Source organism: Pan troglodytes, chromosome 4, assembly GCF_028858775.2.
Source record: "Pan troglodytes isolate AG18354 chromosome 4, NHGRI_mPanTro3-v2.0_pri, whole genome shotgun sequence".
In the NCBI taxonomy this organism is placed as follows: domain Eukaryota; kingdom Metazoa; phylum Chordata; class Mammalia; order Primates; family Hominidae; genus Pan; species Pan troglodytes.
Window position 1 is genome coordinate 8708030 of NC_072402.2, and position 25977 is coordinate 8734006.

The 25977-nt window shown below is 41.3% G+C and overlaps 1 long non-coding RNA gene across 1 annotated transcript in view; it reads left to right on the forward strand.

Annotated features, from left to right (window-relative positions):
• Window positions 1-20741, forward strand: part of LOC134810051 (uncharacterized) — a 39395-nt gene extending 18654 nt beyond the window's left edge. Inside the window, exon 2 of the long non-coding RNA XR_010157139.1 lies at window positions 17563-20741. This is a non-coding gene — a long non-coding RNA (uncharacterized LOC134810051). The remainder of the gene's footprint in view (window positions 1-17562) is intronic.
• The last annotated feature ends 5236 nt before the right edge of the window (window positions 20742-25977 follow it).

Here is a 25977-nt window from a genome sequence, read left to right on the forward strand (position 1 = left end):
ATTGTAGTTTGGTATCTGACAATTTGGGAAAAAAATCTCAGTCATTATTGCTTCAGATTTATCATGTTTCTTTCTGTCTTTCTTCTCCTTTTGGTATTCCCATTAGCTACATTTCACAGTTCTCAGTTGTCCTAATGTTTCTAGATGTTATGTTTTTTAAAATTAATTAATTAATTAATTTTTAAACTTTATTTTGGGTTCAGAAGTACCTGTGCTTGTTTGTTATATAGGTAAATTGTGTGTCATGGGGACTTTGTGTACAGATAATTTATCCACCCAGGTAAGAAGCATAATACCAAATGGGTAGTTTTTCAAGCCTTACCCTTCTTCCTCCCTATACCCTCAAGTGGCCCCTGATGTCTGTTTTTCCCTTCTTTGTGTCCATATTTACTCAACATTTAGCCTCCATGTATAATTGAGACCATGCAGTGTTTGGTTTTCTGTTTCTGTATTAGTTCACTTAGGATAATGGCCTTCAACTCCATTCACATTGCTGAAAAGATGATCTCATTCTTTTTTTTTATAACTGCATAGTATTCTACGGTGTATATGTACTACATTTTCTTGAGTCAGTCTACTACTGATGGGAATTTAGGTTAATTCCATTTCTTTGGTATTGTGAATAGTGCTGCAATTAACCTACATATGGATACATCTTTATGGTAGAAAATTTATTCCTTTGGGTGTATACTCAGTATTGGGCTTGCTGGGTCAAATTACCTTCCCACTAGAAATGTCCAGGAATTTATCCATTTCTTCTAGGTTTTTTGGCTTGTGTGCACAGTGGTGTTTGGAGTAGTCTCTGAGGGTTTTTTTGTATTTCTCTGGGGTCAGTGTTAATGTCCCCTTTGTCATCTTTAATTGTTTATATACCTCATCTCTTTTTTTCTTTGTTAGTCGAGCTGGTGGTCTATCTTATTAATTCTTTCAAATAACAAATTTCTGGATTCTTTTATCTTTTGTATAATTTTACATGACTCAATTTCCTTCATTTCAGCTCTAATTTGGGTTGTTTCTTGTCTTTTGCTAGATTTGAGGTTGGTTTGCTCTTGTTTATCTAGTTCCTCTAGTTGTGATGTTAGGGTGTTAATTTGAAATCTTTCTAGCTTTTTGATGTGGTCATTTAGTACTATAAACTTCCCTCTTAAAACAGCTTTACCTGTCTCCCAGAGATTCCAGTATGTTGTATCTTTGTTCTTATTAGTTTCAGAGAACCTCTCAATTTCTGCCTTAATTTTATTAATTACCCAGAAGTCATTCAGGATTTTTTAATTTCCATGTAATGGTATGGTTTTGAGGGATTTTCTTAGTACTGATTTCTATTTTTATTGCATTGTGGTCAAGAGTGTGATTGGTATGATTCAGGTGGTTTTGAATTTGCTGAGGATTGTTTTATGTTAATTTATGTGGTTGATTTTGGAGGTATATACTGTTGTTTTGGAGTAGAGAGTTCCGTAAGATGTCTATTAGGTCTATTTGGTCAAGTGTTGAGTTCAGATCCTAAATATCTTTGTTAGTTTCCTGCTTCCATAATGTGTTTAATATTCTCAGTAGGGTGTTGAGGTCTCCTACTATTATGTGTGGTTATCTAAGTCTCCTCATATATCTCTAAGAATTTACTTTATGAATCTGGGTGCTCCTGTATGGGGTGCTTGTATATTTAAAGTAGTTAGGTCTTGTTGAATTGAGCTCTTTACCATTATGCAATGCCCTTGCTTGTCTTTTTTTATCTTTGTTGGCTTAAAGTGTGTCTTGTTTGAAATTAGAATAGCAACCCTTCTTTTTTCCCGTGTTTTGTTTGCTTGGTAGATTTTTCTCCATCCCTTTATTTTGAGCCTATGGGTGTCACTGCATGTTAGATGGGTCTCTTGAAGACAGAATACTGTTGAGTGTTGCTTCTTTATCTAACTTACCACTCTGTGCCTTTGAATTGGGGCATTTACCCATTTACATTCAAAGTTAGTATCGATCTTTGTAGATTTGATCCTATCACCATGTTGTTGGCTGGTTACAGTGCAGACTTGGTTTGTGTGGCTTCTTTATACTGTTACTGGTCTATGTACTTAAGTGTGTTTTTGTAGTAGCTGGCAACAGTCTTTTTTTTTTTTTTTTTTTTTTTTTTTTTTCAATATTTAGCACTGTCTTCAGGACTTACTGTAAGGCAGGCCCAGTGGTAACTAATTCTCTTAGCATTTGCTTGTCTGAAAAAGATCTTATTTTTACTTTACTTATAAAACTTAGTTTGCTTAAAGTCTCCTAAGGGAGCAAGGTGAGCCTTGTGGGATGGGCATCCCAGGCCATGCTGCACTGCAGGTGCTCCTGCACCAAACACTCTGGGCTCCACACTGGCTGGAGTTCTGTCTGTACACCTCTCTAAGCAGTTCTGCCTGCCAGCTCAAGTTTCTGTGGGTGTTGCAGGGTCTCTTGCTCTTAGGATTCTAGAGGTCTCTGGTGAAAGCAAACCACTCTTCATCTGTTCAACTCACCTCTTTCATAGGAGTCATTGGCATTCAGGAATGAGTCCTGGTGCTTGGTAGCTCCCTGTGGGGTTCCTAGCTTCATTCCTACTTCAGTCTAGCATCTGTATCCACCCTTCATCTACTTGCAATGCCTTTCCTCTGAAGATCTTCTCAGAGTGTGCCAGTTATCCTGATGTCCTGGTCTCTTAGTGGCAGATATTCCTCCTGGCTTTGTCTAGTAGGCCATCTTGCCTCCCTCTTCCATAAAAAAATTGTTTATTTTTTTCAGACTTTTTTGTTTTTGCTTTCTTCTAGTGTTGGAAGTTTCTACTGAAATATTCTTAGGCTCAGAGTGTTTTTTTCCTTAGTCATGTGTACTGTATTAATAAGCCAATAAAATATTCTTTATTTTTGTTATGTTGTTTTTGCTCCCTGGCATTCCTTTTTTTTTGTTCTTTCTTATTATTTCCATCTCTCTGCTTAGATTGTGAATTTGTTATTGCATGCTATCTATTTTATCCATTAGAGTCCGTAAAATATTAACTATTATAAATTCAAATTCCTGGTCTGATAATTTCAATATCCCTGCCATAGCTGAGTCTGGTTTTGATGCTTGTTCTATCTCTTTAAACTGTACCTTTTTGTCTTTTAATGGGTATTGTAATTTTCTCATGAGAGTTGGACATGATATTCTGGGTATAATTAACTGCTGTAAATCTGCCTTTAGTAATGTTATGGTAAGTTGTGGTGGGAGGAGATGCATTCTCTAGTCCTGTAATTAGGTTTCAACCTTTCAGTGCACCTATACCTCTGAACAGAGATCTTCATATGTGATTATTATGTTCCACCCTTTTTCCTCTTAGGTGGAACAGAATGCCTAGAAGGGAGCCAAAGTTGGGCATTTCTTTTCCCTGAGGTCAGCTAGGCTCTGATAAACTCCAGCAGGTTAGATCTGGTTAGCTAGTTTCTTCTGAGGGAAGTCCTCGTTAAGAAAAACAGAATACTCTGCCATATTTCAAAATGGTCCATTTTCCTCTCTCCCTGCCAGAAGTATAAGGCAATTCTTCTCCAATATTTATTGTAAGATCCTTTTTTATGTAAAGCTCAAAAAAGTGTAGGGACTCCCATATAACAGAGTCCCCCCTAGATTTTTTAGCTCTCAAACTTGTTCACATTTTAGTTTTGTAATTTCTAAAAGATAGACACACTTGTCAGAAAATACATGAAGATAAAATGTCAGCAATTTTTCTTGCAGTTTATGTAATGAAAGTTTCTGCATTACTTAAAAATCATTTTTATAAACAATATGGTAAGTAGTAACATACGGGTGAAACATGACTTTTATCGGTGAAACATGAAGATTTAAATATGAATTTTACTTTTTCTGAAGCTGCACTGACACTTGCATATGTCAGTGGTCCATTTCTTTCTCTTTTCCCCAAGGGATAGTTTAAGGGGGAAGATTTTGAGAAACATTGCTATTGGACAGAAAATTTCTTTCTTGCTAAGACTCACTAAAAGCAGGGGAAGTGCCTACTTTAACCCAGGTGTGAGGGAGGCTGATGTTCTAGGTGATGCTGACATCTCTCCACATCCTCCACAGTTGACTGTGTTCTCAGGGAGGACCTGGAAACATGCAGCAATTACCCCTGTTTTGGGATGACTGTGCTAAGAAGGTACAAAGGTGAGAGATGTTTTGTTGCATCAAAACCCTGAAAGGCAGGCAGAGCTGATTTCCAGAGCACTATGTTTAGAGTTTAAGAGGCCTCCTGTGGCTGATAAACAATGATGATAATCTTGCTGCAGGTAAACAGGCAATTAAGAGAGAATCTTTGATGAATGATGATACTGTCTTAGTCCATTCAGGCTGCTATAACAAAATAACTTAGACTGGGTAACTTATCAACATCATAAATTTATTTCTCACAGCTCTGGAGGCTGCAAAGATCAAAATCAAGGCAGGGGCAGGTTCAGTGAGGCCACTTATTAGTTCATAAAGAATACTTTTTCCAGCTTCATCCGTGTCCCTACAAAGGACATGAACTCATCATTTTTTATGGCTGCATAGTATTCCATGGTGTATATGTGCCACATTTTCTTAATGCAGTCTATCATTGTTGGACATTTGGGTTGGTTCCAAGTCTTTGCTATTGTGAATAGTGCCACAATAAAAATATGTGTGCGTGTGTCTTTATAGCAGCATGATTTATAATCCTTTGGGTATATACCTAGTAATGGGATGGCTGGGCCAAATGGTATTTCTAGTTCTAGATCCCTGAGGAATCGCCACACTGACTTCCACAATGGTTGAACTAGTTTACAGTCCCACCAACAGTGTAAAAGTGTTCCTATTTCTCCACATCTTCTCCAGAAGCTCTTGTTTCCTGACTTTTTAATGATTTCCATTATCTTGGGTGGTGACAAAGTACAGTATAACATCTGGAGATTTCAGCAGATTAAAAGCTGCACATTCTGAACAGGACGCTCTATTGGTCAATTAGTTATCCATCAATAACAAAGCCTCATTAAAGTATAATGTGAAAGGTAAAGAAAAAACTAACAAAAAACAAATAATGAAGACTAGTTAAATGATCATTGATTCTCCAAACTATAGTTTCATGAGATATCTGTAATCAGAAATATTTGGATATAGAAAACTTAACTTAGAAAAATGTATTTCTGAATACGATCATCCTACTTTTCTATTTGGGGGATATTTATATATTCTAGATCCTAGTGAACTTCTTAAAAAGTTAAAGCCATGGGTATAGCCATATATAGAAAACAGAAACTGGACCCCTTCCTTATACCTTATACAAAAATTAACTCAAGATGAATTAAAGACTTAAATGTAAAACCCAAAACCATAAAAACCCTAGAAGAAAATCTAGGCAATACCATTCAGGACATAGGCTGGGCAAAGACTTCATGACTAAAATGCCAACAGCAATGGCAACAAAAGCCACAATTGACAAATGGGATCTAATCAAACTAAAGAGCTTCTGCACAGCAAAAGAAACTATCATCAGAGTGAACAGGCAACCTACAGAATGGGAGAAAATTTTTGCAATCTACCCATCAGACAAAAGTCTAATATCCAGAATGTACAAGGAACTTAAAGAAATTTACAAGAAAAAACAACCCCATCAAAAAGCAGGCAAAGGATATGAGAAGACATTTCTCAGAAGAAGACATTTATGTGGCCAAAAAACATATGAAAAAATGCTCATCATCACTGATCATTAGAGAAATGCAAATCAAAACCACAATGAGATACCATATCACATCTGTTAGAATGGAGATTATTAAAAAGTCAGGAAACAGATGTTGGCGAGGCTGTGGAGAAATAGGAATGCTTTTTCACTGTTAGTGGGAGTGTAAATTAGTTCAACCATGTTGGAAGACAGTGTGGCGATTCCTCAAGGATCTAGAACCAGAAATACCATTTGACCCAGGAATCTCATTACTGGGTATATACCTAAAGGATTATAAGTCATTCTACTGTAAAGACACACGCACATATAATGTTTATTGTAGCACTATTTACAATAGCAAAGACTTGGAACGAACCCAAATGCCCATCAATGATAGACTGGATAAAGATAACATGGCACATATACACCATAGAATACTATGCAGCCATATAAAAGAATGAGTTCATATACTTTGCAGGGACATGGATGAAACTGGAAGCCATCATTCTCAGCAAACTAACACAGGAACAGAAAACCAAACACTGCATGTTCTCACTCATAAGTGGGAGTTGAACAATGAGTACACATGGACACATGGAGGGAAACATCACGCACTGGGGCCTGTCAGAGGGTGGAGGGCAAGGGGATGGAGAGCATTAGGACAAATACCTAATGCATGCAGGGCTTAAAACCTAGGTGATGCGTTGATAGGTGCAGCAAACCACCATGGCACATGTATACCTATGTAGCAAACCTGCAAGTTCTGCACATGTATCCCAGAACTTAAAAAAAAAAGAAAAAAAATCACTGGGTGTGGCTGGAAAAAAAAGTTAAAGCAATGGGCAAAGTAGTTATGTGAAGCTTTGGGGAGCAACAAAAAGGACAGTTTTATATTGAAAAAATAATATTTTACCTTTGGGGAGAACAATGCCAACATCCCACCTGTTGGATAAGCTGGGCATCTATGAGGCTCTGATCTTCCAAGTTCTGGGTAAGTTGTTCACCATCTGTATCAATCTACTGATGCTGCTGTAACGAAGACCACAAACCAGGTTCTTAAATACCAGTTCTGGAAGCTAGAAGTTCAAGATCAAGGTATCAGCAGTGTTGGTTCCCTCTGAGGCTATGGGGGAAGGCTCTGTTCCAGGCCTCTCTCCTTGACTTATAAATTGCCATCTTCTTCCTGTGTCTTCATATTGGTCTCTGTGTCCAAATTTCCTTTTTTCTGTAACCACACCAGTCATATTGGATTTCATTTGATTTACTCTGTGATACGGTTTGGCTGTGTCCCCACCCAAATCTCATCTTGAATTCCTACCTGTTGTCGGGGAGAGCCAGTGGGAGGTAATTGAATCATGGGGACAGGTCTTTCCTGAGCTGTTCTCATGGTAGTGAATAAGTACCATGAGATCTGATGGTTTTAAAAAGAAGAGTTCTCCTGCTCAAGCTCTCTCTCTTTGCGTGCTGCCATCCATGTAATATGTGACTTGCTTCTCCTTGCCTTCCTTCCACCTTGATTGTGAGGGCTCCCCAGCAATGTGGAACTGTAAGTCCAATAAGCTTCTTTCTTTTATAAATTGCCCAGGCTCAGGGATGTCTTTATCAGCAGTGTGAAAACAAACTAATACAGTAAATTTGTACCAGTAGAGTGGGATGCTGCTGAAAAGGTACCAAAAATGTGGAAGCAACTTTGGAACCGGGTAACAGGCAGAGGTTGGAACAGTTTGGAGAGCTGAAAAGAAGACAGGAAAATGTGGGAAAGTTTGGAACTCCCTAGAGACTTGTTGAATGACTTTGACCAAAATGCTGATAATATGGACAATAAAATCCAGGCTGAGGTGGTCTCAGATGGAGATGAGGAGCTCATTGGGAACTGGAGCAAAGGTGACTCTTGTTATATTTTAGCAAACAGACTGGTGGCATTTTGCCCCTGTCCTAGAGATTTGTGGAACTTTGAACTTGAGAGAGATAATTTAGGGTATCTAGCAGTAGAAATTTCTAAGCAGCACAGCATTCAAGAGGTTAGTTGGGTTCCGTTAAAGGGATTCAATTTTAAAAGGAAAACAGAGCATAATAGTTTGGAAAATTTGCAGCCTGACAATGCAATAGAAAATAAAATTCCTTTTTTTGAGGAGAAATTTAAGCTGGCTACAGAATGTTGCATGAGTAAGGAGAAGTTAAAATGTTAATCCCCAAGACTATGGGGAAAATGTCTCTAGGACATGTCAGAGATCTTTGCCTAAATTACAAAACAAACAAACAAACAAACAAAAAAACAAAAAACGAGAGGAAATCCAAAGGAAATCCAAAATGACAAAATGTATTAAGTTTTTATTTAAAAGTAGAGAAAAAGATCAAAACCATTCAGTTAGTTTAATTTCAGAGCACTAGCTTGGTCTTCACGCAGCACCCTGAGTGAAAGAGAAACATCCACAGGCAACCAATTGCATTGCGAGGCAGCTCCAATTTTTGTCAAGGTCTTCCTTATATTGAGGGAAAATTTACCTACCCAAAGTTTCAAGTAACTGTCCTGCATATAAATGAGAATCTTTTCACATTAGGATTTGCTAGAGACTTGGATTCAGGTAAAATATCTGGGGCTAATGTGCTGGCTGCCTTCAACTTCTTGTCTTCATTCAACTTTTCTTCAGGTGACAAAGCTGGCTTAGCTGTCTCAGCTGTAGTTGGTCTCGTTGGAACATTCTCCAGTGTGGCCTTGTCTCTGAACCCAAGAACAGAATGTGGGATTCTGACTATGGTTCTGTGTGGTGCTGAGCGCAGCCGAGTGGAAGGTGATTATCACCTACCTGATGTGAACCTTGAGCATCCACTGAGGCCACAACTACACATGGCCCACATGGGAGGTGGGCCAGAGTGTTCCATAAACAACTTCAGGCTTTAGATTCTGCTGATAGTTACATATAGTTCAGAACACAATTTAATATTATAAAACAACATTGGCAAACTATGGTCTGCAGGCCAAGTCTGTTTTTGTAGATAGTTTTATTGCAACACAGCCACACCTATGTTACGTATAGTCTGTAGTTGCTTTTCTGCTGCAGCAGCAGAGTTGAACAATTGCAGCAGAGATGGCGTGACCTGCAAATACTAAATATTATCAGGCCCTTTACCAAAACAACTGCCAACTCCTTGTGATGGCATGGCATGTCTACGCTTTTTGCCCCCAAAATTTTTGGCTATTGTATTATCTCCCTCCAAAATTGTAGTTGGACAGAATCATAAAATTGGAGAGACCTGAGAGAGCTATGGTAATCCCAGCAATTTGGGAGTCTGAGGTGGGCAGATCATTTGAGGTCAGGAGTTCAAGACCAGCCTGACTAACACGGTGAAACCCTGTCTCTACTAAAAATAAAAAAAAAAAATTAGCTGGGCGTGGTGGCGCATGCCTGTAGTCCCAGCTACTGGGGAGACCGAGGAAAGAGAATTACTTGAACCCAGGAAGTTGCAGTGAGCCGAGATCGTGCCACTGCACTCCAGCCTGGGCAACAGAGCAGGACTCCATCTCAAAAAAAAAAAAAAAGGCTTTGAAATATTTTTAAATGTGTGTTTATTTAAATGAATTCTTACTCTGTCAAAGTTAAACTTATTTTGTAGTTTGGAGGTTTGGAGCAGGCCGAAATAAGTCACCTCCTTCTTCCAAGGGAGGCCTTCAAATCTGTGATATGCTATGAGATTTTCCTTTAGTTTCCTCCGTGGGTGGGCCATCTCCTGGTATAAAGCAATCCTTTGAAAGGAGCCTTCTAGGCCCCTCCTGGTACCCTGGCTTCCTCAGTCTCTCATCAAGGGTTCTCAGTTGCATGGTAGAGGTGTTCCCCGGGTACCTTCTTATTTCATCTCTCTAGCTTTGGCTCATTGGCACAGACCTCAGTAGGTTTCTCATTTTGTGCTTCACTTTGGGTTTATTAGAAACACCAAGTTTAAAGTTAAGACAAGCTGTATCAGAAGTAGCTTATTGAACTCTAATAAGTAATCTAGTTTTCTAAACCTGAATGCATCTTTTTCCATAATATTTTTATGGCTATAATGAAGTTGTGACCTATGAATGCCATACACTTCAGCTGTCTCTCAAATAGAGAAAGTAGAGAGAATAAAATTGATTTAAAAATGTTTTTATCTCTATCTTTCCCTCTCTCTTTCACTAATTGATTTCTACCTTCAGAGCTGCAGATCATGGGAATTTGTCTGGCTCCCAAGAGGCACCCAGATGCTGGGGTGATCCACACAATACCACTCACAACCTGTGATTCTTTAAGGTTTGCTTCACACTATAGCATTTCATAAAATATGTGCATTACAGCTTAAATTGCAGTCAATTTTAGATTAAATGAAGTAGGGTGTTTTGGTGGTGAACAGATAATTCTAAGAAATAATCACATTTAAATTTATTTCTGCTCTGGGAAATATTCAGTGAATTGGAAAAAACCATGATGCAATAAATTTTAAAATAGGTCTTGCTATGAGGGTATTCTGATACTTCTGGCAGCATACACATTTCTCCCCTGTAGGATAGTTGCAAATTAATATTAACACTTGGACTCAGTCCCTTGACAGCTGTGAGAACACAAGTCTTGCAGGATTGGCTGCTTAAACATCAAGCTGTTTTTCAGAAAGAAAGCCAAAGAGAAGATTCATAAAAATGAATTGCAGTAAGGATAAACCCACAAGGAGATAATAAATATTTTTAAAAATCACTATGCCTTAGTGAAGAGAACTTGTGAGAGCATTAAGCTGGTCTCACTGACTGCCTCCCTTCCCTGGCTGTGGTTACTCAGGGGTCAGGAGCCTGCCTAGAGTTGCAGTCATTATTTGTTTAGCCTTTGGCTGTGCAGATGACTGACTGTTTGCCCCTCAGAGGCAGAAACCAGGTAATCTGGTACTATAATTTTTCATCTACCCTATCTCCCCAACACTCTTCTGCAGAAATGATCTAGTAATGTAGTAATAACAACCTGACAACTAGATTAGTAAATGTTTCCTGAATGGAAAAGAAAAAAAACAAAAACAAAGGAAGATAGTTAGGTAACTGATGACCTTAGGTAACTGTTGACCTTAGCAGGGATGATTTCAGAAGACAGATGGGAATTACAGAATTTTCAGTTTGAGGCTGGGTGCAGTGGCTCATACCTATAATCCCAGCTACTTGGGATGCTGAGATGACAGGATTACTTTGAGTCCAGGAGTTCAAGGCTGCAGTGCACCATGATTGTGCCACTGCACTCCAGCCTGGGAAGCAGAGAGAGATTCTAGAAAGAAAGAAAGAAAGAAAGAAGAAAGAAAGAAAGAAAGAAAGAAAGAAAGAAAGAAAGAAAGAAAGAAAAGAAAAGAAAAGAGAGAGAGAGAGAGAAAGAAAGAAAGAAGGAAGGAAGGAAGGAAGGAAAAGGGAAGGGAAGGAAGGAAGGAGAAGGGAAGGGAAGGAAGGAAGGAGAAGGGAAGGAAAGAAGAAGGAAGGAAGGAAGGAAAGAAAGAAGAAGGAAGGAAGGGGAAGGAAAGGAAGGAAGGAGAAGGGAAGGGAAGTAAGGAAGGAAGGAATGAAGGAAGGAAGGAGAAGGGAAGAGAGGTAAGTAAGGAAGGAAGGAATGAAGGAAGGAAGGAGACGGGAAGGGAAGTAAGGAAGGAAGGAAGGAAAAGGGAAAGTAAGTAAGGAAGGAAGGAGAAGGGAAGGAAGGAGGGGAGGGAGGGAGGGAAGGAAGGAAGGAAGGAAAGGAAAGGAAGGAAGGAAGGGAAGGAAAGGAAAGGAAGGAAGGAAAGGAAGGAAGGAAAGAAAGGAAGGAAGGAAAGAAAGAAGGAAGGAAGGAAAGGAAAGCAAGGAAGGATGGAAGGAAAGGAAGGAAAGGAAAAGAAAGGAAGGAAGGAAAGGAAGGAAAGAAGGAAAGAAAGAAGGAAGGAAAGGAAAGGAAGGAAGGAAGGAAAGGAAGGAAAGAAGGAAAGAAAGAAGGAAGGAAGGAAAGGAAAGAAAGAAAAAGAAAGAGAGGTGATTTGCAGTTTGGTCAATGAATGGAAGGGAAGACATACTAGATATGGTGACTATAGAAAACTGGAAATTTGACAGGACTGAAGGGGAGAAATAGGTCAACTGTAAAAGAAGGAGAAGGAAGGATACGGCTGGGGAAATAATTATTTTTAAGGTGGCGAGAAATTGAGTACGTTTGGATGCTCGTGGAAGGGGCCCTGGAAAGGGAGAAACAGCTGACACAGCTTTAAAAACTTGAGGGTACAAGGTAAGATAAATGGGGTCAAAGGCACTAGGTGAGGGAAGATCACTTATCATGAGAAGAGATGTTATTATTCTCTATGATGGGAAGACGTTGTTGAATGGCTGAGGTCCAGGATCTCTGCAAACTCTGCTAGCTGCCTGTGGACATCTGTGTGCAGAGGCCTCAGGGAGACAGAGCTGGCAAGTTCAGCAAATGCATGTTTAGGTTATTATTTTCAATGTAGGCCCAAATTGTTCCAGTGTTGGAACATGACCTGATGATCCTGGTCTGGTCCAAGTGTAAGAGGCAAAATTTTGGTACCAAATGGGACAGGAAGGCCAAAGCACCCTGGATGAAAACCTCTGTCTCCTGCTTTCTTTCACCTAGGTGCTCCTGTCCTTGAGGCACTCCATTGCTTCCCTTTACCCCCACAGTTTATGGAGAGATAAGATGAGCAAACACTAAAGAAAAGCGCCTTGGGAGACACTGCATCCTTCTCCTTGCACAACTTGTCTAAGTCATGCATTTCTTTCCTCCCGCCTTCTGCATTCTGCCCTGGTGCTGACGGTCCTTCCAAAAGGAAGAAATCTTCCCAGGTGTTGGCTGTGTCCTAAATAGCTGAGAACTGAAACTATCTAAGTGAAAGGCTTAGTAGACATTAATCAAACCAAAATGAGACAGATAATTATGATATACAAAGAGAAGGATTTAAAAATAGTGTATGAAAGAAGAGAAATCTACAAGGAAGAAATTCTAAAAGAAACAATTCTGAAAGGAATTCACCAGGTGGATTCTGCAAGTTTTTTTTTTTAACAGAGTCTTGCTCTATGTGTAAGTTTTAATCTTCACACTGAGACGTCTACTAATTGCACCATCATGTACCAACAGTGACCCTGACTTTGAGTCTTATTCTGGCCATTCAATATAGAGGAGTGAGTGAACCTCTGAATAAACCAGGGGTAGGGGAATGAAAAAAATTATAAATAGATAACCTGCGGATGGGAAAAACAGTGATTGGAACAATGGAAATATTGATTGGGAACAGCAGAGAGTCACTAAAGTACAGTCACATACTTATATCCCATTCATTCATTCATTCATTCATTCAATGCTGAGTGGATTTGGATAAATGTTTACTGAAGACACACCCTGTGCCTGTCTTCCCTGTGCCAGGCAGTGAAAATGCTCATGAAATTATTCCTTCTGTGCTCTTGAGGAGTGTCCAGTCTAGTGAGAGGGACAGCTGAAAACTAAGTGATAGCATAGTGTCACATGCGAAGTGATGGCTTGAATAAAAGTACTTATTTCAGCACCAGGAGGTGAAGAAATGCTTTCCTGAAAAAGTCACTCTAATCTGAGAATTGACAGTACCCAGTTAGGTAAAACAAAAACAAACTGGTGAAAGTGTACCAGGCCAGAGGAGGAGGACAGTGTGTAGACGAGAGGACACCAAGGCCCAGAGGAAGGGCAGAAACTGACCCATCTGGAAGACAAGCATGGTTGGAGCCCAGGATTCCAGGCGGCGACTGCATTTGATGAAGTTAAAGAGTGGTGCAAGGCTTAGATTTTGACTTGCGGCAGACAGAAATCTTTGAATTGATTGGCATTTTTAGAAGAATCACTTGGGATTAGCTGGGGTAGAGATTGGAAGAAGCGGACCAGTGACCAGAGACTATCCAAGGGTATAGGTAAGAGGGGCTGCCCCATGGTTGCATCCCGTAAGGTGGACAAAGGCAGCATGTTTGTTCACATTAAGAAGATAGACTTGACAAGAGGGTTTTTTTCAGGGGGCAGGGGTTGTGAAATCTGGCTATAGACTAGTTTTACTTGCATGCATTTGATTGAAAGTGCTCCACTATCCTTGCCCAGGAATTTTAATTTCTGTTAGCATCTGCACAGACAGGCGGAGTGGAGGGGCAGTGTGGGGGCAACCACAGGCTGAACAGATGTTTATGGGTGAGTAGCTATCAGTGAAACAAGATGACTGCATTTGGTGCAAGATTAAAACTTGCACAGGCATAGTGTGACAATTTCTATATTGGCTTCCATTTCTTAAGCATCTGCTAGGTATTTTACATATTTAACTGTGCTCCCCCTCTGTGTATGAGAAAAGGGAATCTTGTGGGAATCAGGCAAGGTTCTCAGCCAACTGGATGTGTCATAGGTGAGAGTCAAGGTCGGGGCATCTAACCCTAATGGCTGTGTGTGAGGGGGAAAGCCTTGGGCCTACCTCGATTCTCCCACTGGGAAGGGAGCTCCTAGTGTGAGTGCTGCTTACTTCAGCCTCCTCACCCGAGCCTGAGCTGGATCTCTGGAAGAATGAGCTGGGCGGGCTCACTCAGCCTTGTCCCTGTCCTCTTTAGGTGCATCTGCTGCCCAGCATGTCTGCCCCACAGGTCCTCATCAGGAATGAGGGTGATGCTCCAAGGAGGCATCTACCCATTTACTTCTCTATTGATGCAGAGTCCCAGGTGGGGCAATGGGTGGATTGTAGGGGGGCCCTTCCGAGACCCAACCCCTGTGTGGGACATTCTGTGTCACGCACATACTGGTTTGTGTGTTTTCGTTCCTGTAAGTGACTCTGGTACCGAAGGTCCGCCCTCCTCCTGCCCTGGATGACGTCACTCACCATGACCACAGCCCACTGATGTCAGGCCCTTGGGTGAACACTCACGAGCATCCGCTGAGCCGCGGGAACCCTGGGACCCAGGCCCGGTTGCCAATTCCGGCGCCAACACCAAGGGCATCAGCCTCCACCTGTGGAGATTTCTCTCCATTGTGCCTGAATCCTTTGACTTCCTTTCAAAATATTATAGGCACCTTGTACAACAGTTTTACTGTTGGTATTGGAAATGCTATGAAATCAACATATCAATGTACCATGTTTGTTTAGAGCAGGTTTTCTTGTATTTAATATTTCCTGCTGTCATTCTCTTTTTGTGATTCTTTTTCGTATAACCTTTAGTGCTGAACTTTTGTCAGAAGTTTCTGCCTTCACTAATCTGTGCATAGGAAGAAATTAAATTCATTTTACCCTGAATTTGTCTTACATTAGAAATATTTTGTAGCAAATGAGTAAAAGCAGCATTTTATTTTGAACAAAAATTACAAGCAGTTATGAAAAAAATGTACTAAGGCAAAAAGAAAAAGATAAAAGCAGCTTAACCAGTGCTGGTAATATTGACCTTAATTCCAGTGCTTTGTCTCCAACTAGGACTGTGATGAGGAGAACTTTCCTATTTCTGGTGTCAGCTTTGGCAATTAATTAAACAAACTAAAACCCCTTAGGCTTTTAAGGATTTTGTTTTTAAAAAAAATATTTTCTCCATGTGCTGGGAAAAGCCAAAGCCATCCTATGGAGTTGGATGTGTGTGTCGGGGGTGTGTGTCGGGAGCTTTTTCGCTCTTCAGTCATTGATTTGAATGAAGATTTTTGAATTATTGAGCTTCACATCTGGCCCTGATATTGAACCATCTATCTTGTGTGGATCAGAATATGCTTCTTACACATCAATCCAGTTTGCAAGAATCATCTACAGAGAATGATTTGGTTCTAGGCAAATATGGTTTATGCTCTTAAAAAATACAGTAGCTGACTATAAAGAAATAAAATTGAAACAATAATAATTTTAGTTTTCCCCTATTAGTTTAAAATGGAGGTGGTGTCTAGGGGTGAGAAAGGTATTTCATTTCTTAAAAGCCCTAAGAAAGTCTATTATATTATAGAGAAGGATATACAGGAGAAAAAGCCAGATCTGTTTCCCACACATTAAGCAGTTACATTTTTTCCCCTAACAAAAATGTCTAACATTTTTTCCTTGTGACATAGATAAATACATGATGATTTTACAAAGACTTTTACATCACAGAGAAGCACAAAAAAGAAACAAATCACTTGAAATATCAGTGTTCAGTGCACAGAAAAATTTAATGATCTTTCTTTCAGATATTTACATATACATGTATGGACATGTATATATCTAAATATACTATTTATAAATGCACATCGAATATTTAATAATGTATAGAATACATACACATATAAAATTAAATGTGTACGGGTTAAGACACAGAGCACATACGAATAAATGGACACAAAATGGGACATGTGTCTTTCTCAATGTATTTAAAAAATAATTCAACATTAATTTTCAACAATTTAAACTCAAAATTCTACTTTACAAACAGAAGACACTTTTACTGGAACAAGAGTTTAAATATTTTGTATTATTTGGAATTACTACCTACAATTACTCTAGTTTTAAATTTCTTTTAGAGCAGTTGGAAGATCTAAGCCTTGTCCCATTCCCCTTCCACTAAGGAATCTTCGCTTCTTAGCTAAAAAATGCAACAGCAAATTTAAGAGCAGCAATTTTTCCTCAGGAGCAATGTTTTTTTCTGAGTGCAGGCAGGATGTGATATCCTCCTAAAGTCCTCAAATGTACCTTTTTGTTTCAGTGTATAGAGAGCCGATATTATGTTTTCCAAAATAATATAAAGCCAGTGAATATATAAAGAAACTAAAATGGCTGTGCAACATTATGGGCAATATAAGAAGTACTTTCATTTTTATTTCTACTTAAATAAATGTTGTTCTGTTTAGTGGAGGTCTAATTTATTATTCATTGATGGTAATTAGCTTGCTTATTTTCCAGCTTCATGTCTCCTGGCTTCATGTTGTTGATAAATCCGAATTGAATTTTCCTTTGTTTTCTTTTCTAGCCCTTGTGCTTTAAATCTCCAGGCATTCCAGAAACAACATGTTTTCAACCTTTCAGGTGCTTTGCTAAAAACACTTTAGTTCATCTATATTCTATGAGTCCCGAATGGACCGTTTCATAAGTCCAACTTACTTTTTACTGATTGGTCTTAACATTTATTAAAAACCAACAACTTGCTTTGTTTTCAATGAATAACAAATCAAAACCAGCTTAAACTGAGATACTTATTCTCAGCTCCATTGAAGAAGATGCATTTCTTCCTGGATTCAAGGTGTGATCATTACAAAGCAATACAAAAGTTTGATACTCTGAATATACTTGACCTAATAATGAAAAACACACTGAATATCAATGTGGAATCTGTTTTATCTTCTTTCCCTCTTAATGCTTTGTAGCATATGCCTAACGCTACAGAATCTTTGGGTGCTTTTCTGAGGCTGAAGGAAAACTAGGACATGCTCGTGGGTGTTTGCATAGAAACATTAAGAGATGCCTTCTACAGATGACAAAGATAATTTTCCAGAGGTGTCACAAATATCTGGAATGTCACTCCCCTTGTCCCCTGACACGCACATTCTTCAGTTAAGAGGTTTTAGACACCTTGGGTCTCTATTTGAGTCGCTAAGAAAAGCTCAAGGCAAGAGTCTCTCTGCAGATGCCGTTCTTTTTAGAAATGAAAATATCTTGGCCACTGTATATGTTAGAAATGACTGTAAAATGCTTTTCACAGTACTACCAGACATCTTCTCTTTGGTTCTGTCTTTAATCTTAAAACTGGGAGATCACAAAAGTGAAAATCCATGAAGAAACAAATCATAGACAGTACTTCCAATTTTCTCAGTCATTTCAACGTCTTTTTTGAGAAGTGAAGAACAAGTACTATTTTCATTTTTTAGAAAGGAAAATGTCACAGTGAGGTCACAGTTTAGGAGTGACAAGTTTCCCTGTCTCAGCTTCGTCTCTTCTCCCTGTAGGTTGTCTCCCCACAGAACAGCAGCCGCCGCCACTGCAGAGAGCCACAGAATGGACCAAAGACAAAAGCCAAGGTGGAGGATAAAATCTTCTCCACCCCTGCTTGCCTGGGGCCTTAGCTGAGCATCATTGTTGGAATAACTCAACCAATGTTGATGTGATACCACTGGCAGCTCTTCCTTGGGTGTGAAAAATCTGTGGCAAACAAGCTTCCTAACACGAACTTATCTCCTCAGTGCTCACAGTTAAAACAAGTTTTCCCAAAAAATTAATGAGTATTTCCATAAGGGATGAAAATATTGTAAAAACTTGAATCACACTTCAAGACAAAAGCCTGAAGATGGAGCTTTGAGTCCTGACTCCCTGCCTGAGGTTCTCATCTGTGGAATGTTCCAGCAGTTGCATCCATCTTCCTGTTTTCTGTATGGTTGCTTGCCCCCTAAGTGAACACATTTACCTCTTCTACAGAAAGTCCTGGATTGAAAGAAGCTGTTTTGGGGGACCTGAGCTGTCACCACTTATTTCCTCAGAGAGATTTGGCAGAAGGGGTGGCTGTGTAGCCCTGTCCTCCCCCTGCTCCTCAGCAAAACCTTCTGGGAGAGGCTTTCCCCAGGGAAGGAGGAGGAATGCTCTTCCCGCGAGGGTGACAAACAGCAGCTGAGGCTCCTGGTTAGAGCCTCCAACAAGCTCTCAGTGCCCAACTCTGGGGGATTTCTTCAAGGCAAAACAGAAACAGCTAATTCAGAAATCTCTATGCTTTTATGCTGATTTTGTTACTTAAGTTGCTTTAATACCTGTATGAAAGCAGAATATAAAATTAGCAAATGTACTTTTCTAAATCATTTCATTTTCTTTCAAAAATAACTTATTTTTTTTTTTTTTTTACCTGAAGTGATCAACATTGTACGTTCTGAAAGTGTAAAGGGACTGAAAAGACAGGCTGAAAAATAAAGTAAGAAGAAGATTGTACAACATTTCTAGCTGGCTTTTTTTCCTTTGATAAGGGAACCCATGCAGTCAGCTAAGAGCTGCCACCAAGATCAAGGCCCTGCAGCGCACCGATGAGCAGGATCACCGGGAGCGCTGTGTTTACAGGGATTTCATTTTTCATTTTGAAGCGTTGCCACGTCACTTTCCCAAGTTTTGCGGGGCAGAGTGAGGCTTCATCAAGACATGCATCCATGGACTGGGCGAAATTCCAGTGTCCATTATTTCCTGGGAAAAGCGTGTAAGAGGCTCTCTCTATCGCTCTTCTTACTTCTGCATCCCCCAGAACACATATACACAGTCACAGTCACACATGTTTGCACCAAACACGGCCTCACTCTCACAAGACACTCATGAAGATACATTGACAGTCTCACAGGGTCACAAACATGCACTAGAAATCTGACACACACACACACATCCAATCTCTCTCTGACACACACACACTATCTCACACACACATGCTCCTCTGCTCTGCTGAGTCACCAGTCTTGGGTCTCAGCCTCAGCACGTGTGGAGCCTGCCCTGTTGGAGGCTGTTGAACACAGAGGGAAGCTGAGGTTGCACTGTCTACCTCCTCATTACCATAATGATTGCGTTCAGCATCCTTCATCAGCACAGGAGCACTAAGGGTTGGAGAGGACGTGCATCACCTTTACTCGCACAGCTGCTCACATCGGGCACTTGAGACGTGTATTTGCTGGGACACTTGGGAATGAAATGGCTTGTGGAATTTAGTCTCGTGTCAGTCTTCAGCTTTAAGTTTCAAGCGATCCTGCTCTGGGAATAAATATTGAGTACGACGTAGAAAACAGCTTTTCTTCAAGGACCTCTGAAAGCCATGTAAGCACCATTCTTTGATAAACATTCTCATCCCAACTGATGGAGGGAAAAGCCAGGAACAGGGTCCCAGGGAGGCCAAAGGGGTTCCCGACTGGGAATGAGAAGCCATCCCTTCAGGACTCTGCTGTGCCCCGACAGCAGGCACAGGAGGCGTGGTCCCTGCCTTTCCCCCACCTCACCTGCCCTTTCCCGCTGGAGTAAATGGGATGAGAGCTCTGCTCAAGCCTCAGCCTCCAGGACTCTCCATCATACCAGCTGCCTCAGGCAAATTAAGCACAGCAAATGCTGCTCTGTTCAGGGCTCCTCCCTGTTTATTGCAAGACGGTGGTTCTCAAACCTGACCTTCTGGGACACTTAACGATTACCCTTGACTTTTGAATCTCTCCATGATATCTGATAACAGTCGAGTGTGGATTTCTTGGTGAAGTGAGGTCTCTCCCTCCACCTTTGCCCATGGAATTGAGTGAGGGTCACCCCTCATTGACTCTGCGGAGAGCTGGTGCCTCCTACAGCAGAACAAGCAGGAAATAGCCCAGCAGAGAGCAGCTTACAAGCCAGAGGGGCAGCAGAGGCAGCACGGGGCAGAGCTGGGCCGTGAGGAAACTGAGCATCAGCTGCTGGAGCAGCTGCCGTGAGGGAACTGGCTGGGTTTATCTCAAGAGGCTGTGCTGCTGGGGCCGACCATTGGTGGGAGGTCCGATGCTCACCGGGACGTAAGGCCACCTGTGCATGAACCGTGTGGGAGCTGGTGTCCTTTGTTTCAACAAACAGAACTGCATTTCCAACTAAAAAACCCAAGTGTGAAATTTGTAGACACCGTGTATCAGAGGGAAGAACTTGAGAAGATTAACTAAACTTCTGGAACCTCAACCGCTCTCCCTTGTGCACCTCACGCCTCGATGAGATGATGAAATGTGATACCGCGCATATCGATGGTGGGAAAAATGTTACCCACCATCGTGTCATTCAGAGCATTTGTCAGACGTTTATTAAAGTCTCGTTTCAGGTTTGGAGGGTACTATTTAGAAGTCTTAATTTCAGAATTGGATCCTATAATTATCTTAGGGTTTAATAACCCATCAAAAGCATAGCAGAGAAGGGAAAAAGAGTATAATTTTGCCTGCTCATATGAGGAACTATTTATTGATTTCCCTTGGGGTCCTGAGCAGAAGCAGCTGTGTTAAGAAATACTTTGGCTCGAAGTACCCAGCTGTTGTAAGTGGTTTTGGGTGTGGACTCTGACGGCCATGGTCCTAAATGATTCAAATTGTAAGATGGCAGGCAGAGGTCACACTTTTCTGATAAATGTTAAAGTTAGTTACCTTCATTATATCAACATCATCAAAATCAATTGTGTGTCTGTTTGTTTATTGTGGTGGAGGCTGCTCTAGAGCCGCAGCCACCTCACGGGATCTCTGCTACCCCAGCTCTCCCGCACATTCCAGGCTTACAGACACATGGAATAAGTGAATGATGAACAAGTGAAATCAGCAACGTTCAGCCCAATCATGATCAACTGGTCTCTCATCTGAAAGCCGCAAAGCTCAGAGATCTGCTGGTCTAAACCCTGTTTTGTTTCCAGGAGGATGACATCCCAGTGGATGGATTTCCCAGCCAAGGCCATCACTTTACTGAGTGTCTAGAAACCGCATCTGGAGGCCCCTATAGGGCAGTGCTGTGTCCCCCTTTCACCCACTACATCCTTCTGTGAATCCTGGCAACCTTCAAAAATGTACCTGAGGTGAAATAATGAGACAAAGGGCCTTAGTTCTAAAGCAATCAGAAGCAGTGAGTTTGTGTGTTCTGATCACCTCTCCCTGGCGCTGTGAACAGTCCCCGTTCTTACAGCACGAGTGCCCTGCTAGCCTTAGATTTCCTCCTGAGGCTGCTGGGCCTGAGCTGGATGTGGGGTTTTGTCCGAATGTGCCATCCCAGTCAGGTGCTTGATGCTTGATGCTCTGGCTAAGGAATGAAGGTGTTAGGACCCTGAAGGGAAGTTGGGACCCCAGTACATCCTTCCCTGGAGGTGACACAAAGTGTCCTCTTCACTGAGCACAGACAGGACTTCTGTAAAAAGAGAAGTGAGCCCCGTGAGCTCTGTAAAAAGAGAAGTGAGCTGCCCGCCCCTGCCTTCACGGCTTTCCTTTGTCTTTCAGGTGGAGATGCGCTGACCTGCCCCAATACCTACTGTTGTTTGTTAAATTACTCCAAGATAGTTATAGTCAATGGCAAACACCCATTTAGAAGCACAAATCATGTCAGATGTTCAGGACCAGCACAAACAATCAATCAAGTAAACAGCACCTTCCTTGAATATGTGGCAGGTGTGTGAGGATTTTATGAACCTGTTCTGCATTTCCAAATCCACCCTGAGGCTTCTCCCAGGACACAGTCCTGTGGATCAGCCTGTACTCGGGCGGTTTTACCTTCTGTGTCTCTCTGTCACAGTAGTCTTGTCCTAGTGCTCATCACTGCACGTTCCCAGCTCCAGCAAGTGGCCACACTTTTCCCTCCACAGCCAAAGGCCCGACGGCCCAGCCCCCAGGTGGCAGGTGGCCCTTCCATGGCTGAAGTCACACACCCAGCATCGCATCCTGCCCTTCTCGGGCCCTTGGGCCCCTTCGGCTCTTCTCCAGGGACTGCACTTGCTCCTGCTGCCCACGGCGGTTTCCTTCCTGTGATTCCACTCGGAGGGGGCAGTTTTCTTTCCTGGCTTCAACCATCACAGAGCTGCTTTGTGTTCACCCGCAGCTGCCACGCTTCCCTGAAAAGGCAGCTTCCGTTCTGCTGGAGATGAACTGATTTGCCTGGCAGCCAACTTAAACAAGGAGGTACTTTGAGACCATTTTTGGAATCTGTCTTTTTCTCTTGATATTCAGCTTCGTAGTTGTGGGACTCTAAATACTTGTGGGGTTTAACACAAGGCCTAGGGGCTTTTGAGGATTTCAAAGTGATTCCTGTATCCTGTTATGACCACAAAACAAGGTCACAGGGGAGAACAGGCCATGCATTGTGACATTTTGCACTGGGCAGCATCTGTTACCATGTCCCCAGTGGATGCCTTCCTTATCTGTAATGAAGGCAAAGTCACACTTCTGGTTTCCAAATAAATAAGCTGACAGCTTCTTTGATTGCTGGGAATCTTCAAGGCTCTCATTGACTCTGAGCATAAGCTTGGCCCCTCTTTTCCTTGTGATAACACAATCCTTCCTCTTATTTCCACCTACTGTTAATTTTAATCTATAGTACCAGAGAGATACTTGCATCATTTAGTCCTTTACTGGGGTAGAGTTGATAATTGTGTTTTCTTTAAAAGAAATAGCAATGCTCAGTGCCCGTGTTTCCCCCTTCCTCTTCAATCCAATATTAACACGTATTACAGAAACTAAATGAGTTCCCTGTTTAAATTACATTGATATTCAGTTACTATGTGGCATCCCCTCAATAGAGGTCAGCCAGCTTCTCCCTCATCACTGCTCCCGTCTGCTGTGTCACAAACTTCCCTCTAGTTAAAAGGAGTAGGACTCAAATCCCCACACCCCTTACACACCCTCACTGTGGTAGCTTTCTTCTTGTCCACCACCCTTTACTCTGTGAATGCTATCCTCCTGGTAGCCAGTTGTCCAGACGGCCTGGTGAACTGGGCCTCCTGCCCTTGGGCAGTCCCTTCCCACACTGAGTGGCATTGCCTGAGTGGTCAAGAGAATGCAGTGGGAATGACGCAGTGCAACTTCTTGGACGTAGCTTGTACCTGCAACCCCACAAGATTCCTTGTGAAGCTTGAGGTGTAAGGTCTACCCTGAGGAGAAGGAGGGCACAGATTCTGAAAGAGGGCCTTTTAAAATGAAGGACTTATTTTCCCTGATGCATGCTGTATTACATTTTCTGACATGATGAAGGGACTGGGCTTGAGGCCATTTAGTTATAGAAACATAATGTTGCACATTTTTTTTTGTATGCCTGAGGTCGTGGCCACTACAATAAATACTATTTACAAAATTTTGAATTTTTCAGCTTACGTGACAATTTTTGATTCTGCAGAAATCCACTAACATAGTTAGAGCTCAATATCAGGTTTCCTGAATCAAAGTTAAATGCATTAAAAAAATTCTGTTTATAGGAGCACTTCCCCAGAGGGCAAATGGGAGGTATATCTTGGCCCTTTGTGCTCTCAGATTATTTTTTCAAAACTTGCCTTGAGAATGCTGAGGAAGGCCTTGACATTTAGCTGTTCCAGATTATCCCATTGTTGTTCTGGACACTTATTTGCTAGTAATATTGGAGAGATCAGTGCTGTGGTTTCTGCTACAAACACTTAGAATATGGTATCATCCTCAAAGTTAAAAAAAATAAATATTTGTGCTTTGTTTTACTTTTCATTGGCTTTCACTCAAGGTCATCAAGCAGCTGCAGTCCTTTCTCCTAGATGGGTTTATCCAGGAAGAGACAGTCCTGGAGGGAAGCAGGATGGACAGAGGAGCTGGCGGGTGCTGGACAGAGTGCATGTCTTACCCAGGGCGTTGGACCGGGCTGACACCAGCCTTCGGCTTCAAGCCCACCTCTGCCTCCCACAGTGGAATCCAGTGATGAATACCCACCCTGGAAAGAAATTATTCACAATATTCACATTGAAGAGGGAGAGGAATGAGAAACACTGAAACGTAAAATCCACTCCAGCCCAGATTGTTTTTTTAAATGTACATTGTAAATTCAGGACAAATAAGTGGACAAAAACGTATGTATATATTATGCCTTTTCAAGATAGTGAGGCAACTCATTGGGCATTAAGCAGCCCTAAATATGGGTTAAATCCTTTAGTCCATTTGAAAGTTTCTTTTTAAACCTGGGCAGCCTAAAAACCAGTAGCTTTATGATTTCTAGGTAATGGGTCTACTGTCTACTGAAAAATGGAGGGAAATATGCTATTATGTAATTATGCAGTGAAAATAGTGAACCATTCACTATTCTAGAAGAATAGGGCCCATTACCTCTCTCACAGCGTACTCTTTGGTTTATTGTTTCCTTGTGTACGTCTCTGACTTGTCCTCTTGTTTCTGTCCTTATTGCTTTGGTATCTGACCTCCATCCTTTCTCACTTAAAGAAGGAGGGTCAGAGGTATTAGGGTAGAATTTCATCTCATTCCCTCTGTATTAGTCCATTTTCATGCTGCTATGAAGAAATGCCCGAGACTGGGTAATTTATAAAGAAAAAGAAGTTGAATGGACTCACAGTTCCACATGGCTAGGGAGGCCTCACAATCATGGCAAAAGGTGAAGGAGAAGCAAAAACCACATCTTACATGGCAGCAGGCAAGAGAGTGTCTGCAGGGGAACTGCCCTTTATAAAACTATCAGATTTCATGAGACTTATTCACTATCATGAGAACAGCATGGGAAAGACCTGCTCCCATGATTCAGTGATCTCCCACTGGGTTCTTCCCATGACATATGGGAATTATGGGAGCTACAATTCCAGATGAAATTTGGATGGGGACACAGCCAAACCATATCACCCCCCTTAATCTCACTTTCCTTGATTATATCTTCCATTCAAGGTCAAACTGATATTTTCTAAACTCATATCTGACCTTGAAATATCCACTTAAAATATTCAGTTGATTCCTCAGAAATACAGAAAATGTGCACATTTTGTAATGTGGCTTCAGGCTGCGTTGCTGCAGGACTCACCCCAACTTTTGGTCGACTCCTTCCATTCTCTTCTCCACCTTTAATTCCTCATGCTCCATCCGCAGGAGGGTCTTTTCCTCAAAATGCTGAGCATGTTCCAACCTCTGAGCTTGCTCTCTGCTGTTCCTCCTTTCTAAAAACTCTTTATCCCCTTTTCTGTAAGTCAAATGTCCTAAGTGCAAACACTATCTTCTTGCAAAGCCTTAAAGCCCCAGATTTTTTGGGTAAAGTCAGTCTCCTATTCCCAGGCTGTGTGAACAAAAACCTAGGCTAGTCTGTATGCAGAAGACCATCATGTTAGTCCCTCAAGGCCCAAGGTGAACATACCTACCCAGGGAGCCCTTCTAACTTCCAGACATATATGTCTACTCCATAATATTCTCTAAAAACCTCTGTTTACGCACATTTAATGACCTCCTGTGACTAGATCTGTCTCCCAGACACTGCCAATGGACTCTTGAAGGCAAGTAACATGTCCTATTCTATAATATCACCTGCCACATATAGGTGCTTAATAGACATGTGTTGAGCTGTTTTTTTTATTTTAATAACTCTCCATCATCAGATGATTATTCTGTATATATTTGCTATAGGGCAATTCTATTGTATTATTGTAGTATAACATTTTACCAGGTCGTAGTCATGGGAGGCTTGGCCAAGCTGGAGAATTTGCTTTCTTGGAAGTCCACTCACATGGCTAACAGGCAGCCTTAGTTCCTCTCCACTGAGGACATGCCACAGAGCTATTTGAGTAGCCTCATATCATGGATGTTAATTTCTTCTAGACTAAGCAATTAAAAAGCCCAAGGCAGAAGCTATAGTGACTTTTATGATGTAGCCTCAAAAATTATGTACTTTCCTGTTCACAGAATTCTCCACACGGGGTAGTCCTGATTCTA